Source organism: Pinus tabuliformis, chromosome 4_2 (assembly GCF_031772625.1).
Source record: "Pinus tabuliformis cultivar Carrire ecotype Pingquan chromosome 4_2, CPIR1, whole genome shotgun sequence".
Classification (NCBI taxonomy): Eukaryota; Viridiplantae; Streptophyta; class Pinopsida; order Pinales; family Pinaceae; genus Pinus; species Pinus tabuliformis.
In genome coordinates, this window is record NC_142304.1 from 131746320 (window position 1) to 131764158 (window position 17839).

A 17839-nucleotide genomic window follows, 5' to 3' on the forward strand; every position below is an offset into this window, starting at 1 on the left:
GAACAATCTACGATCCGATACGCACGCAAGGGCAGAGTAGCAAGCTCAATCCCCTTGAAGGCTCCTTGACATAATCCAAGGTCTACCAACAAGTGACCCCAGGCTCCTCGACAATGGTTAATCCAAGGTTTACCGTTTTTAATACGTGAATATCTGGCGTCATTCCCAATGAGGAAGGATTGATTCCCACACTGGTTCGGACACAATCTCGTGCTTCTCCTTTAAGAGGAGCTTTCCCAGAGCATAAATGCAACAATTGGACTTCTATCCTACCGCAAGATACAACTACTTGTTTGTTTTACTGTCTTGGAGAGTTAACTAAAACCTATTCCAAGACACTAGCCTAATCTAGATTGGTGGAAAGAGCCCTAAAAATGTAAAAATTACTAGATGAATTTTAATTAAGCGCTATGTTATTTAGGCTGTTATTACTCAAAAGGGTAAATGGATATGAAACCAATGGTGTTATGACCCGACCCAAAACTGAATGCAATCGAATATGATAATGTAATCTTTTCAATTCGATGAATCATAACTAAAGTAAGGAGAGAGTTTCCTTTCACTTCTAACAATGCAAGAAATTGATCACTAAGAGAAAATATAACAAATTCTCTAATGCACTAATTTCATCAAGAAAAAATAATGCAAATCAATTCCCAAACAGTTTTTTTATTTTTATTTTTATTTTTGTATGTTAAAAAACAAGCATAAAAATATGTAAATTCAAATCAAAGAAAGCTGATCTAAATCTACGATTGATTTTTCAGAATGTAAACTTTTCAATTGTAATCTATGCACAATTCACTTGAAAAGTATGCAAATGTAATCTATGCACATTTTTCATTCATATTCTGAAAATTAGAATTCTAATTATGCAAATGTGGTCTATGCAAGAGAATTCTCAAACACAAGATGATTCTAATGTAATCTAAGAACCAATCAAGTGCAAGTCAAGAAAATCGGGTGAGAGTTGCAAAGATCAAAAAATAAAAACACTCAAAGGCGATTAACACTCATACACAATTTAACACTCAAAGGCAATTAACACTCATAAACAAAAGCAAAAAGATGCAAAATTGTGAAAAGACTGAGACAAACCTCCAAGTAATGACCAAAGGAAATCAAATTAAGAATTTCTCAAAAAAGAGACTCAAAACACCTAATTGATAAAAGCTTAAAGCAGGAATGCCAATGAAATTAACCTAAGAAAAGTTCCTGAAAATTCACGTGCAGATCTGGGAAGAGGCTAAAAACACATAAACAAATCCTAAGCTGACTGAAAGAGAAAATCTTAAGTTTTTCAAAATTTTGACGGGGTACGCAGGCCCACAGTTCACACAGGTGCGGTACCGCACTGTGTGAAAAGCAAAAGTGCGGATAGGTCTGCACTGTGTTGAAAGCCAAGGGTGCGGTCCTCTCCCAAAGTTATGAAAAACAAAAAATAATCCAAGATCTACTAAACCTACCCAATTCCACACACATCAAGCCAAAAACAGAAACAAAAACATAGTTTCTTAGGTCAAAGTAAAAACAAGGAAAAAATCAATTCCCCAGTGGAGTCGCCATTTTGTCACACGGAATAAGTCGATCTTGCGGACAAGGTAGACCTTCCTAGAATCTAAAGAAGACCGAATGACAAGAAAACCAATCACACACTATCTTTCTCTAAATATGCTTTTATAAACAAAGGCAAACAAGTGTTTTAGGCCTACCTTAGGTCCAACGCAAGTTTGTGGATGCCCTCGCTCTTTCGATCTAGATGAGCTCCCTTGTCGCGAATCTGCAAACACAAACAAGCAAACAAATTAAATAGCACCTGAAAATCCAATATCATAAAACATATTTAACATGAAAGTCAAGGAGTTCATGAAACAAATAACATGAGACCATTTGTTGAGAAAAATAAGTTTGATTGTATTAATTCAAAAGAAGAAGAACTTTACAACCTGTGCCTTGACGTTGTACAAGCTCCTCCCAGGGTCCAGCAAGAAGTCTCCTCTACTTTGACAAGTTTCACTCTCTTCCCAATGAATCCAAAAAGGTATGTGATCTCTCCTCTTAAGCTCAACTAGGAAGTCTTAATTTCACCAGCATTTACCCTCAAAAATGTTCAGCTTCTAACCTCTCTAGCAACTAGCCCAATGCCTGAATTTATAGTGCAATGGAGGGAAGTTACTAGGTCCTCCTTCAAAGGGATAAAGTCCTCCTTCAAAGGGATAGCTCCTCTCACCAAGGGATTAGCTCCTTCTCTTTTGGGATGCATGAACCACCTAAGAGCGGCCAATCCACGTCAAAATTCCTTCTAGAATCATCTAGAATTAACACAAAGTGAGTTTTTTAGAATAAACTTGCACCTTTTTGACTTTCACAGGGGTCCGCACCCACACCTTTAGGGACAGAGCGGGCAGGTCCGCAGTTTTTGTGAACAGAAGGTGCAGGACCACAGGCAATAGTGAGAGAAAGTGCGAAACCAGAGCTTTGTTGATTTTCAATGTCTTCCTCTCATTTTCAAAGATTGACTTAAAGAGCTGAGGTCTGAGACTTGCTTAGGAGGACAGTACAAGTGACGATAGACCCATACTAACTGCAAATAATCATGGTGATGATATTTTTGTGCAAGCCAAGGAATGGAGGAATGATATGCTTCAAAGCATTGTTTCCCATAGCCTTAGTACTGGTGTAAGGACCATGTCGGAGTCGCTTGATTTTCTGAAGGGTTATGGTAAAGTGTTCTATCTGTAGATATAACCAAACATTGTCACCCACCTGAAACTTGTGTGGTACCCTTGTGGGTGAGGAGAAGTTGTTCCTGTGTCTTGTCATGACCATATCCCTTTGCTGCTACTGCTGCATGGAGGAACCCTTCGCGGGGGTCATGGGTGTGTTGACAATCTTCCCCTTACTTTGGGAGTGAACCAGACAGATGAATTTCCTTGTTTTGAAGATGAGATTGCTGCCTTTCTTAGCAGTGATCAAAGATGTGGCGGTAGGTGGGACTACCTCTGGTATCCTGTATAATGAATTATTCAAAGAAATAATGACAACATGAGGCCTTGACTCATACACAGCATGTCTCCTCCACAAGTATGGTTGGCATAATAATACATCACAAACATCCAGAGGCGTAACATCAAACAATATCTCGTCTGTGAAGGGCTTGATGTTGTAGGGAAGGCGGCACTACCGGCAAACTTTGAGATCTAATCCTTCATGAAGCCACCCGATACTGTACGGCTGTGGGCGTGGTGTAGTTGGTGGGCCCAACCGCTTCATGACCTCTACTGAAATAAGGTTCTTTTGGCTGCCACTTTCGACAATGAATTGCAGCGGTGAACCCTTCACCCACATCTGTGAGTGGAAAAGATGCTCCCCCTCCTCTAGGTCTTCAGGCTCATTCTTCTGGATCTTGGCAGTGGAAACAGTGGCACTGGGGTCCGCATCAATGATCTACTTCCCTTTTCCATTCCCCTTTTCGGGTTCTGGCTCAGGGTCGGAACATGCATCTGATTCAGAAGCCTTCAACTCAGCCACCAGCGAGTGCCTGGTCCGACACTCACTTGTGTTATGAGTGGGACTCTTGTGGAACTCACACCACTTTCCTGTGTCCTTCTTCGGCTTCATGGTGTTGTTCTTTTCTTGTGGCTTCGACGGGTTGTCTTGGGTCACCCCGCCTTGGCATTGTCCTTTGGGCTTTTGATTTGCAGATCCAAAGTCTCGCTTCTTCTATTTGAACTTTTGCTCGCTTTTGACAGCGTATCGGTATGTTGTGCCGAGTGAGGAGATGTTCAAGAACTCTATCTCTTCCTGGATGTATCTGTGTAGACAGACGCGGTATTTGAGTACCAGATGCAGCTCAGAATCTTTGATACCCAACTGTGTGCGAAGGGTACGAAAAATGTTTGTGAACTCAGGAACATCTTGGTCTCGTCCCTGCCGCAGTGTGGTCCATTTGATGTATTTTTCCTCATAGCTTTTGACAGGGTAGTACTGCTCCTTGATGGCATCTTGGAAGTCATTCCAAGTGGGTGTGGCTGAAAACAGTGCGCCTGTACTTTCATCCTTCTCCTCACAGTAGGTTTCCCACCAGTCCTTGACGTGGGGTGTTGCTTTGAGAAGAGCGAAAAAAATATTTTCCCAACTTGAAAATTCATGAACAGAAAAATATCCTTCTATCAAATTTAACCATTTATCTACAGCATTTGCATCTATCTGACCCTCGAATATGGGGATTTCAAAATTAACTTGTACCTTAAAGGGTGTGGTGTTTCCAGAGTAGCTGCTAGAAGTCGATGCGTCGCTTCTGGGTAGTCGTTGAAGGATTTGGGCAAAGTTGTCCATCATCGCGTTCCGTTGTCGCTTGAGGGCTTCTTCGAGCAATATTTTGATAGGATCTCCTACCCCCTTGTATTTCTTCTCATCTGCCATTGGAGGCCGTCGGGATTTGCGAGGCTGGTCTTGCAAAGGTTTGACCAGTTCAAGCTCGAACTCATATCCCGACCTCGTTGGGGACATGCAAAGAAAAACAGATAAAAAGTAGACCGCTCTGATACCACTGATTAGGATTTAAACAGAAACACAACAAAATACAGAGATAACCATATACACAAATATGCAACAGAAATACTGCTTCATTTCATTAATGGAAACTACTGAAATATGCTTACAACCAGAAATGGAGATGAACTAGCTAGAGTGATGGTAGCTTATCTCTGAGAAGAGATGTGGTGGCTACATGCCTCTGAACTGTGTTACAATGAGGCTCGATGGCCTATTTTTGGTTGAGAAATAATTGAAAACCCTTAAAATTTCAAAGCCTAACCCTAGAAGATGAAACGCCAAACTGTGGGCCCCGTTTGGGTAAATTGCTACATCAACTTCCCAGGGTCGTAACTTTGGCATACGATCTCCATTTGACAGATGCAATAGCTCATTAGAAAGATCTATTTGAGAACTACCACTTTGGGTAGGGAAACATCAATTCATGGACCCATTTTGCCCCTAGATTTCCCAAAAAACGTCATTTAGGGCCTCAAAACGACTTCGGAAGTTTAGGACCCTAAAAACTGCTAAATATAGTAAACTATGCTACATTTTAGGAAACTTAAAAAATGAAAGAGATGATTGTGGGGGTAAAAATGGGATAGGTGGGTGGCCACCAACATCCATCTGGATCATTCCTCCCCCATTAGGAAGCAATGGTCCACATTGCATTGAGTTCCTCCTTGAGATGAGGAAGCTTCTGTTGAGCTAGGTCTCTGGTGGGTTGTTCTGCAATCTCTGATGTGTCCAGAAATGGTAGGATGCATGGTCGACGATGGTCCACATTGAACACTCGATGCAAGCCAAGGAATGGAGGAATGTTGTGCTTCAAAGAATTGTTTCCCATAGCCTTGGTAGTGGTGTAAGGACCATGTCGGAGTCACCTGAGTTTCTGATGGGTTCTGGTAAGGTGTTCTCTCTGCAAATATAACGAAACTTTGTTGCCCACTTGAAACTTGTGTGGTACCCCTGTGGGTGAGGAGAAGTTGTTCCTGTGTCTTGTCATGACCATATCCCTTTGCTGCTACTGCTGCATGGAGGAACCCTTCGCGGGGGTCATGGGCTTGGTGACAATCTTCCCCTTACTTTGGGAGTGAACCAGACAGATGAATTTCTTGGTCTGGGAGATGAGCTTGCTGCCTTTCTTAGCAGTGATCAAAGATGTGGCAGTAGGTGGGGCTACCTCTGGTATCCTGTATAATGAATTATTCAAAGAAATGATGATAGCAGAAGGCCTTGACTCATACACAGCATGTTGCCTCCACAAGTATGGTTGGCCTAATAATACATCACAAACATCCAGAGGTGTAACATCACACAATACCTCATCTGTGAAGGGCTTGATGATGTAGGGAAGGCGGCACTACTGACGAACTTTGAGATCTCATCCATCATGAAGCCACCCGATACTATACGGCTATGGGTGTGGTGTAGTCGGTAGGCCCAACTTCTTCACGACCTCTGCTGAAATAAGGTTCTTTTGGCAGCCACTATAGACAATGAATTGCAGCGGTGAACCCTTCACCCACATTTGTGGGTGGAAACGATGCTCCCCCTCCTCTGGGTCTTCAGTCTCATTCTTCTGGATCTTGGCAGTGGCAACAGTGGCGCTGGGATCCGCATCAATGATCTACTTCCCTTTTCCATTCCCCTTGTCAGGTTCTAGCTCAGGGTTGGAACATGCATTTGATTCGGAAGCCTTCAACTCAGCCACCAGAAACTGCTTTGTACAACACTCACTTGTGTTATGAGTGGGACTCTTGTGGAACTCACACCACTTTCCTATGTCCTTCTTCAACTTCATGGTGTTTTTCTTTTCTTACGGCTTCGACGGGTTGTCTTGGGTCACCCTGCCTTAGCTTTGTCCTTTGGTCTTCGGAACTGCAAATCCAAAGTCTCGCTTCTTCTGTTTGAACTTTTGCTCGATTTTGACAGTGTATCGGTATGTTGTGCCGAGAGAGGAGATGTTCAGGAACTCTATCTCTTCTTGGATGTATCTATGTAGGCAGCCACGGTATTTGAGTACCAAATGTAGCTCAGAGTCCTTGATACCCAACTGTGTGCAGAGGGTATGACAAATGTTTGTGAACTCCGACACATCTTGGTCTTGTCCCTGCCGCAGTGTGGTCCATTTGATGTATTTGTCCTCATAGCTTTTGACAGGGTAGTACTGCTCCTTGATGGCATCCCAGAAGTCATTCCAAGTGGGTGCGGCTAAAAACAGTGAGCCTGTACTTTCATCCTTCTACTCAGAGTAGGTTTCCCACCAGTCCTTGACACGGGGTGTTGCTTTGAAAGAGCGAAAACAATCTTTTCCCGACTTGAAAATTCATGAATAGAAAAATATCCTTCTAGCAGCTTTAACCATTTATCTACATCATCTGCATCTATCTGACCCTCGAATATGGGGATTTCAAAATTAACTTGTACCTTAAAGGGCGTGGCATTTCCAGAGTAGCTGCTGGAAGCCGATGCGTCGCTTCTGGGTAGCCGCTGAAGGATTTGGGCAAATTTTTCCATCTTCGCATTCCATTGTCACTCAAGGGATTCTTCGAGAAAGATTTTGATAGGATCTCCTGCCCCCTCGTCTTTCTTCTCATCCGCCATGGGAGGCTGTCAGGATTTGCGAGGCTGGTCTTGCAAAGGTTCAACCAGTTCAAGCCCTAACTCCTTATATCCCGACCTCGATGGGGACAAGAAAAGAAAAACAGAGAAAAAGCAGACCACTCTGATACCACTGATCCAGATTTAAACAAGAATGCAACAAAATATAGAGATAACCATATACACAAAGATGCAGCGGAAATAATGCTTCATTTCATTATTGGAAAATACTGAAATATGCTTACAACTAGAAATCGAAATAAATCAGCTAGGGCGATGGTAGCTTATCTCTGAGAAGAGATGTGGTGGCTACATGCCTCTGAATTGTGTTAAAATGAGGCTCGACGGCCTATTTATGGTTGAGAAACAATGGAAAACAATTAACGTTCCAAAACCTAACCCTAGAAGATGAAATGCCAAAGTGTGGGTCCCGTTTGGGTAAATTGGTACATCAACTTCCCGGGGTCGTAACTTTGGCATACGATCTCCGTTTGATGGGTACAATATCTCGTTAGAAAGATCTATCCAAGCACTACCACTTTGGGAAGGGAAACATAGGTCCATGGACCCATGTTGCCCGCAAATTTCCCAAAAAACTTCGTTCAGGGCCTCAAAACGGCTCCAGAAGTTTAGGACCTGAAAAACTGCTAAAAATAATAAACTATGCTACACTTTAGGAAACTTAAAAAATGAAAGAGACAATTGTGGGGGTCCAAATGGGATAGGTTGGTGGCCACAAAAATCCACCTGGATCACAATTGGAGTACATTTGTCACTGGTTTACAGAGCCCAAGCATTCCTTTTCATATCAGTACCTTCTACTACTGCTATTCCTAGTGGCTTTCAAACACCAACTAGTCCTCCTCATATCAGTTCTTCATCTTCTGTCCCTTTTGTACCTGTCACTATTGTTCCTCCTTTAATCATGGCCATACTTGCTAGGTATGCTCCACTTTCACTTCCTGTTGTTTTGCATGACCTTCCTAGCAAATATGTTGCAAGAATTCCAACATGGGGTGGTGATGAAGAAATCACAGCAGAAGAACATGTAGAAAAATTCAATGATTTTGCTGACAGAGAGGAAGTTGATGATGAGTATGTGGAGCTAAGATTATTTTCACAAACCTTTATCAGGGAAGTTATAAAATGGTTTAAAGCCCTTCCAGCAGGAAACATTCATAATTGGGTAGAGTTTGAAGATAGCTTTCTAAGGAAATGGGGAAATAGAACTAATCCGATTCAAGCTCTTACTGAGTATAATGATCTTAGAAGGGCACCTCATGAAACCATTCAAAAATTCTCAAAGAGGTCTAACAAAGTGTTTAATTCAATCCTATCTTGCTTAAAACCTCCGAAATCTTTAGCACAAATGAGATATGCTGAAGCATTTGATTCTGATTTTTCTTTGTTGCTTAGAGAGATAGACTCTGCTACACTTACTAATATGTAGAATGATGCAATAAAAGTAGAAGTAAACATGGTTGCTGCTAAAAAATCAAAGATGGGAAAAGCTAAATTGAAAGAAGAAGATAAACCTTCCACTTCAGCTCCTAAAGATAAGATAGATTCAATGATGAAGACCATGGAGAAGCTGATGGATAGGTTAGCTCTTGGAAACACCTCTGCTTGTCCTGTGCAGCAAGAGCCTCAATTTAGGAGACCTTGAAACCAACAAAGACCAAGAGAAAATAGGAATCATCTACCTGATCCTCCAGTGAGATCCCCTTTTCAGCAGAATTTGGTTGATGAAGAAGATGAAGCTGAGATTCCTAAAGAATTTATCCATTGTCTCGATGAAGAAATGTCAGGGATTTTCTTGACTAAGGAAGAACATGATGAGTCAAGTTTGACCAAACAAGGAGAAGAGCCTTCAGATTATTTAAAGGGGTATCAACATGCTATATTTGAAATGCAAAAACAATACAATCTCAGAAATAGAAATGTACCAATTATTGCAAACAAAACACAACCCAAGAAGGATGTTTCAAAGATAGTTGAAGCCAAAAAGGATACCCAAAAGGTTGTTGAAGGTAAAAATGACTCTCTTCTTGGTAAAAAGGACATTCAACCTCCATCTCCTATCAAAGAAATTGAGAAAACTATTTTTGTTTTTAACCTTGAGAATGAAATTGCAACAATCAAAATATCAATCCCTTTTAGTGAAATTCTCAAGGTAGAGAAATACAGAAGAAAGATTGTAAAGATGCTAAATTCAGAACTAGGAGCTGCTGATATCTTAAATGTGCAAGAAGATAATCCTACTATATACTTGGGTCCAAGACTTGAAGATGATCAGAATGAAGAATTTCCTCCTTTCTATGTAAGCATTAGTATTCATGATATGACCATACATAATTCTATGTTGGATTTTGGGGCTTCTCATAATCTTATGCCCAAGGTAATCATGGAGAGGTTAGGATTACAGGTAACAAGACCATATAAGGATTTATTCTCTTTCGATTCAAAAAGAGTCCAATGCATTGGTTTAATCAAAGATGTTGTTGTTGGTCTAACACAAATCCCAGCAAAGACAATTGTCATGGACATTGTTGTGGCTGACATTCCGCCAAAGTTTGGGATGCTGCTGTCAAGATCATGGGCAGCAAAAATCAAAGGCACAATGCAGATGGACCTTACCTATGCTACCATCCCTGTTTTTGGTGAGCAAAGGAGATTGTATCGAGAAACCAGAATGGCCTATATGGTAAGCAGCAAAGACAAACCTCAAAATTTTCCTATTTATTCATTTGATATTGAACTTGGATCGGCCATTCTTTTCAATGAGTCAGTTGATAGTGAACCGGAAGAGATGAAAGCAGAAAGTCAGCACTCAAAAAATCAGCAAGAAGATGAGAAAGGGATGAAGAGATGGTGGTCTTTGTACTTTGATGGATCAGTAGGAAAGGAAGGGGCAGGAGCTGGAATTTGGATCACAAGTCCAAGTGATGAAAGTAAGTTTTACTCTTACAAACTAAACTTTGATTGCACAAATAATATGGCTGAATACGAATCTTTGATTTTGGGCTTAGAAGTCTTGTTTTTTTTTTTTTTTCTCGGTAAATCTATTCTATTCTATTCTATTATATACATGAAAACATTACAGTCATAGAGTCAGGATGCCCAAGGCCGACTGTGGCTCTTTGGGTTAGCATTTCACAGCTCAGTACCAACCCTCGCAGGGGCAGCACATCCATACAGAACCGATTCCACATCACGACATAGCACAACAATGTTTCCAAACCATACAATATCATCCCGCACAGGGGCCCCGGAGCAAAAAATTCATCCCTCGCAGGGGTATCAAAAGACTTATGACAACATCCCTTACGGATCCTACGAACAAAACCAAAGCAGACATAGACATATATATAAACCAGAGAGACATAGACAAAGACGTATGACCTATACCAGACCTGAACAATTACGGATGACGACAGAGTGTGCCAATGGAGGCTATTCCTCCGGCTTCTCCTCGAGAATTCTACACCACCCGTAATGTTCTGGGAGGTTGTTCCAAACTTCCACCGTGTCCTTCTTGGAGGTCGACGCCTCCTGCTCCTGAGGGAGGTTAGGAGTCTTCTCAGGTACCCCGGCTGGCTCTTCCTCGACATTTTCCAGGCATTCACCTGGGAGCTCCCCCTTGCTGCCCGAACCACCTTCACCTTCCTGAGAATCCTCAATGAATAAAACTGAGATGTGTGCATTGATGCGGGAATTGTCCCTCGAGCTGTCGAGAGTGAAGATGGCGGAGCTGAACGCTGGAAGAGGGTTCGGTTCAGAGTTGGGATTGCCCGCATCCATGAATTGGCTCGCCTGGATAGGAGTGGCCCCTGCCCTTCTGTGGCAGTAACAGCAACAACAGTGGTGGTGGGACTCTGCAGTTGGAAGGCGAGAAGAACCTCCTCGAGCAGAACCCTGTCGACTGAGCAACCTTTGCCTGGGTCTAACCATCTTTGCAGGGATGCCAGTGGCTTGAAGCAGAGTGGCAATTGAAGGCTTTCCCGACTTGAGATGCCCCCCAACAGAATTAAATCCTCTCTCAGCAGTTCTGGGATGAAGCTTAACAGAGCAGAGACAACAATCAACAGAATTTCTGAGATTGAAACTTCCCTCAACTTCTTGATTGCCAGTCTTAACAGTGAGAGCTGTAGTCTGGATGATAAAATTGCCAACAGAAACCTGAACTGCGTGATCCCAGCTCTGAGCATAAGCCCGCAACATTCCCTCATCCTTCTTAAACTTCTCAACATTCCCTCGAGACCTGTTCTCCATAACTGCACTCTGCAGCCTTCCCATTTCACCTGACTCTACATTGAATACCCTGCGATCTCACCTTAGCCCTTAACTCCTCGGTGGCGAGAGGCATTGAATACCCCGTTTAATCTCGAGGCAGCACATGTCTGGCATGTGGCTCCTCACTGCCACTCGTACTATCACCCGCATCCGGGTTAGCAGCGTCATATTGGACCAGGTCATTGCATTCCTGAGCCTGGACAATATTTGGAATTATGGTGGTATTTCCAGTGCATAGGGTGTTCTCGCTTTCCACTCCTATATTGGCAAGAAGATCAGCAACCTTGTTGCCCTCCCTTTTTGTGTGATTAAAAGAGATGGCTCTGTTGCTGCGAAGCATATGTTCAATAGCCGCCAGCCTTGCTTCGAGCCTCCAGCTAGTGGCTATTTTTCTTGCTTGGGAGCCATTCTGGATGCGCTTGGCCATGTTTATGAGAATCTGGGAGTCTCCTTCCACGACCAAGGGATGGAGATTGAGATTCCAGGCAAGAGTGAGCCCTTGCCAGAGTCCCTCTAGCTCCGCTGAGTTATTAGTATCCCATCCTATGTTCCCAAAGTATATTTGCACGGGAGTGCCTTCATGATTTCTTAAAATCCCTCCATATCCAGCCATTCCAGGGTTGCCTTTGGAGGCGCCATCGAAGTTGAGCTTATAGGATTGCTTAGGGGGGGGGCCCATTTGCCTTTGTTGCTGCTGCTGCTATTGGTAGGGCTTTTCTTATGATGTTCCTGAGGCAACTGCAGCTGCCAATTGTCTAAGATACTCTTCTCATTGTTTTGAGAGGGAAGATCCTCCTGTGTCCAGGAACGGAGTAGAAGCGTTTCTTTGAGATTCCCCTGAAACCTCTTCCATATGTCCTCAATCGGAGAGTATTGGTTTTTGAATATTCGTTTGTTTCTTTCCTTCCATATGCTCCAGAGGATTAGACCTGGGAGTATGTTCCATAAACAGTTAAGAAGCTCACTTTTATAAGGTTTCTGAGGCCATTGTCTTAAGGAGTTAGTGATGTCGTTCTCCATTCTGCATCGTCGTTGACACCTGAAACTTGCCTTTTCCCATAGCTGGTTGGCTAAGGGGCAGGAGTCCAAGAGGTGTTGGAGGGTTTCCTCATTATGATGGCAATTATAACAGATGGAGGGGCCATGAAAGTTCCTTCTTCTTAATTTATCCCAGGTAAGAATTCTTTTATGACCTACCAACCATAGAAAGTAAGAGACTTTGGGCCAGGAATCGAGCTCCCAAATTTTGCACCAGATAGGGTCAGATGGAGTGGTAGAGTTGCTTACTATTTGATGCAGGAGCATCAAGACCTTTTTCTCCATCTGTAAATATGGGGTGTGATAATGTTAATTTGTAAATATGGGGTGTGATGATTTTTAATATTTTATTAATTAATTTGAATTAAATAGGAGAAGGTGAGGATTTATGTAAATATCCTTTTATTAATAAAAGGATATGAGGAAATTTAATGAATTGAAGGATTTTAGGGATAAAAATCTATCCTTTAGGGATGTTGAGAGATTTAGGGGTTGTTGAGGATTTTAAGGGATTGAGCATTTAATTTAATGATTTTTTAAATAGGAAGGGATTTGGAGAGAAAATTAGATAGAATAGGAGTGAGAGTGAGAAGTTCTCTTTGGGAGCCTTCCGGCAATTTGTAAAAGGGCCATGGATTTGCATATCTGGCCATGAATATAATTGTTGTGTGAATATTTGGTATATGTAAATACAAGTATGATTTGCATGAACATGATTGTGTTTAATGAATTTTGAGATATGGTTCTGGTTGCAGAGACCGATGTCATACGACCTTGAATTTGCTTAAAATGATTATGGTTCTTAATTTTCCTATGCGCAATTGTGTGTGTGATAACCATTGAGGACACCTTTCCTTTAATTCACGTGTGGATTGCTTGAGTCTTATTCTACAGTGACGCACATATGTTCTGGTTATAACAAGGATGTTTGCTACAGAATCCATCGACGTTTTTATGGGCAGATTTGGCTTATCTTTTGTCATGAGTGCGTGACCAAGGGCTTCCGTTTGCATTTAGGCGGAGCTGGAGTCAATTGTAGCGCCAGTGACCGGGGCGCAATATTGGAGGGGCGCAACTATTTGTAATAAGGGAGACATCTCCGGCACTGTTCATAATTTATGGTTTAATACAAAGAGTTGGATGTGCTTTAAAACCAGCGGTGTGTATACTGTTTTTTTTATAGTATGTGTGCCTGTAGAATTAATTAAAAGCTGTGCGCACACTTCATATGATGAATGGATGAATAGAAGGTATGGACAGCGCAGTATAATCTCATTACAGTTGCGTATTATTTAACGTTACATTGTGTGAGGAGTAGTGTGCGTTAAAACTCTGTGCGCACAAGCCCATATACTCTGTTTTCATATTCAATTGCACAGCCAGGCGGAAAGTTATGAATTAGTTTTACAAGGTTTCCATTATTGCAATGCATAGATTTTGGCACGGATATGTTGATTACAGCTTTAAGTGTGTTGAAATGTCGGTTAATCCAAGCTGTCCTCGAAGCGAATGCTGTCGAATTGATGAAGCGCGGAGGTCTCTGGTAGTAATAATCTGGCTGTTGTTATCTATTGAAGAAGCGCGTGATTAAAGCCGAGTATTAATATTTCCCCAGGGCGCTGAGTACAAGAGTAGAGGAGTCGATGAGCGATTTCTTGTTAGCTTCATATTTGTTCAAGGCCGTGTATTTATTCCCAAGCAAGGTTCGTTCCCAGAAGATAAGAGGGCGCGCTTGCGTATGTGAGAAATTATGTATTAGTCCCGGCACGGTATGGCGGTGTTCATTTTTCTTATTAATCGAATATAGAATTAAGAGATCCATTGTTAGTTAAATATAGAATTGGCAGGCGATAAAAGGAGTGCGGAATGTGCGCGCAATTCATTGGAGGACAGTGTGAGTTGAATTTGCTGGTTTGGCGATATGAATACAAGGAGGAAACGCTATTTGCGCAGGGGAAGGAGCGCCGGTTTGAGTTCTATGCATGGTGTGCTTTGCCTGAGAACAGTAGTTGATTTTTAATTCTTTTCATTCTTATAATATACGGCTGCCGCCTTAATTCCATTTTATTACAGGCAGAGCAATACTTTTTTGGAGAGAGTGATTTGGGAATATTTGGAAAAAGGCTAAGATGCATGTTGGCATAACAAAGAATTTGAAGATTCTGGGTTTTGCGGGTTGAGGCCTGCATCAAGTGGTATCAGAGCCGGAATGCTCTGTTGAAATGTTTATTTTCTGAATGATAACAAGAAGGTTTTTGTTGAATTGGAATATATTTTTGAATGTGTAAGTAGCAGATTTGCTGAAACAAAAGTTGCAGCAGTGTGAGATTCTGAAGGTAGTTGAAGAGTTTGAAGACACATGTTGATAGCTAGTGGGAAGAACGGTCCATTTAAAAGTACAAGCAAACGAAAAGACAAGATCAGACTGAGATCTTGAAGGTGTGGCAGAACCTTGAGGAAATCCAATAGAGATTGGATAAGGAAGACAGTTGTGAACAGGCAGATGAGTTGAAGCCAAGAAGAGCAAAGAAAAGTGCTCAAAGGAGGTTCTGGAGATAGAGAACCAATTTCTTGCCAAAAGACCAAGTGAGGAGGGCTTGGTGAGGTAAGTGGTGGCAAGATAGGACTTGCTGCTGAAGAGGCTTTAGTACAACTCATAGAGATGGAAAGGATGATGACTAGTGACAGTCGTCACAAAGGTTCTGAAATAAACCACAGCAGAGGACAAAAGGAGAAGGATGCCAAAGCAGTTGGCATACAGAGACAGTTAAGCAAAGAGGAATATGAAAGGGAGAAGGCTGAGATAGCAGTTCAGCTTGAGGTGTTAATGGAGATGTTGCAAAGAAATGAGGAAAACCAGAAGCATGGTTATGTCATGAGAAAGAAGTTGAGATGGCAGAGACTACAAGAGAAGTGGAATCATCAGGTGAATTTGCAGTTGATAAAGGAACTAAGGGAACTAGAACAAGTTATTGATGCCAGACAGAGGATAGAGAAGCTCGAAACAGTTGAGCTACAGCAAAAGGAAGATGCTGAAGAAGATGTTGAAGTTTCGTTATGTTACCCAGAGAGTGGACCATTACTTTTTGAAAGTGATGATGAGCTAGAGGAGTTGAATCATATGAATGATTCAAAGCAGCCCAAAGATTTGATGACTGAAGCATCAAACAAGACCGTAAGGTCTTGTGATTTTAAAACTAATGATTTGTGTGTAATTGCAGGTTTGGAAGAAGTTGCAGGTGATGAACAAAGGAATGTTGCAGAGGGAAAGGAAGTTTGGGAGGCCGCAACATTCATATTGAAAGCTAGAGCAACATGTGAGACAACATTTATAGTAGCCGCAGAAAAGGAGCAATCAAGGGATGGAAACAATCATCAAACAGAGGACATACTGGACAAAGAAATTGAGTTGATAAGGAGGTTAATGGTAAAACCATCCCAGAGAAAGATAGCTGAAAGAAAGAAAAGGAACGACAACAAGCGAATGACAATGAAGGATTGCAAGAGCAGAGCAGGTGGAGCACTACAACACAAAATATGGAAACCTAGAAGACAACAGCAGTGAAGCAATCGACAAACACGAAAGGATTACAAAATAAAATTTGGGATCCAGGAGGAGACTTATGACCAGGTGGTCATGAATTTTTTTACATGGGGAGTCTGATGCAGGAGCATCAAGACCTTTTTCTCCATCTGTAAATATGGGGTGTGATAATGTTAATTTGTAAATATGGGGTGTGATGATTTTTAATATTTTATTAATTAATTTGAATTAAATAGGAGAAGGTGAGGATTTATGTAAATATCCTTTTATTAATAAAAGGATATGAGGAAATTTAATGAATTGAAGGATTTTAGGGATAAAAACCTATCCTTTAGGGATGTTGAGAGATTTAGGGGTTGTTGAGGATTTTAAGGGATTGAGCATTTAATTTAATGATTTTAAATAGGAAGGGATTTGGAGAGAAAATTAGATAGAATAGGAGTGAGAGTGAGAAGTTCTCTTTGGGAGCCTTCGGGCAATTTGTAAAAGGGCCATGGATTTACATATCTGGCCATGAAGAAAACTGTTGTGTAAATATTGGTTTATGTAAATACAAGTATGATTTGCATGAACATGATTGTGGTTAATGAATTTTGAGATATGGTTCTGGTTGCAGAGACCGATGTCATACGACCTTGAATTTGCTTAAAATGATTATGGTTCTTAATTTTCCTATGCGCAATTGTGTGTGTGATAACCATTGAGGACACCTTTCCTTTAATTCACGTGTGGATTGCTTGAGTCTTATTCTACAGTGACGCACATATGTTCTATTTATAACAAGGATGTTTGCTACAGAATCCATCGATGTTTTTATGGGCAGATTTGGCTTATCTTTTGTCATGAGTGCGTGACCAAGGGCTTCCGTTTGCATTCAGGTGGAGCTGGAGTCAATTGTAGCGCTAGTGACCGGGGCGCAATATTGGAGGGGTGCAATTGTTTGTAATAAGGGAGACATCTCCGGCACTGTTCATAATTTATGGTCTAATACAAAGAGTTGGATGTGCTTTAAAACCAGCGGTGCGTATACTGTTCTTTTTTATAGTATGTGTGCCTGTAGAATTAATTAAAAGCTGTGCGCACACTTCATATGATGAATGGATGAATAGAAGGTATGGACATCACAGTATAATCTCATTACAGTTGCGTATTATTTAACGTTACATTGTGTGAGGAGTAGTGTGCGTTAAAACTCTGTGCGCACAAGCCCATATACTCTGTTTTCATATTCAATTGCACAGCCAGGCAGAAAGTTATGAATTAGTTTTACAAGGTTTCCATTATTGCAATGCGTAGATTTTGGCACGGATATGTTGATTACAGCTTTAAGTGTGTTGAAATGTCGGTTAATCCAAGCTGTCCTCGAAGTGAATGCTGTCGAATTGATGAAGCGCGGAGGTCTCTGGTAGTAATAATCTGGCTGTTGTTATCTATTGAAGAAACGCGTGATTAAAGCGAGTATTAATATTTCCCCAGAGCGCTGAGTACAAGAGTAGAGGAGTCGATGAGCCGATTTCTTATTAGCTTCATATTTGTTCAAGGCCGTGGATTTATTCCCAAGCAAGGTTCGTTCCCAGAAGATAAGAGGGTGCGCTTGCGTATGGTGAGAAATTATGTATTAGTCCCGGCACGGTATGGCGATGTTCATTTTTCTTATTAATCGAATATAGAATTAAGAGATCCATTGTTAGTTAAATATAGAATTGGCAGGCGATAAAAGGAGCGCGGAATGTGCACGCAATTCATTGGAGGACAGTGTGAGTTGAATTTGCTGGTTTGGCGATATGAATACAAGGAGGAAACGCTATTTGCGCAGGGGAA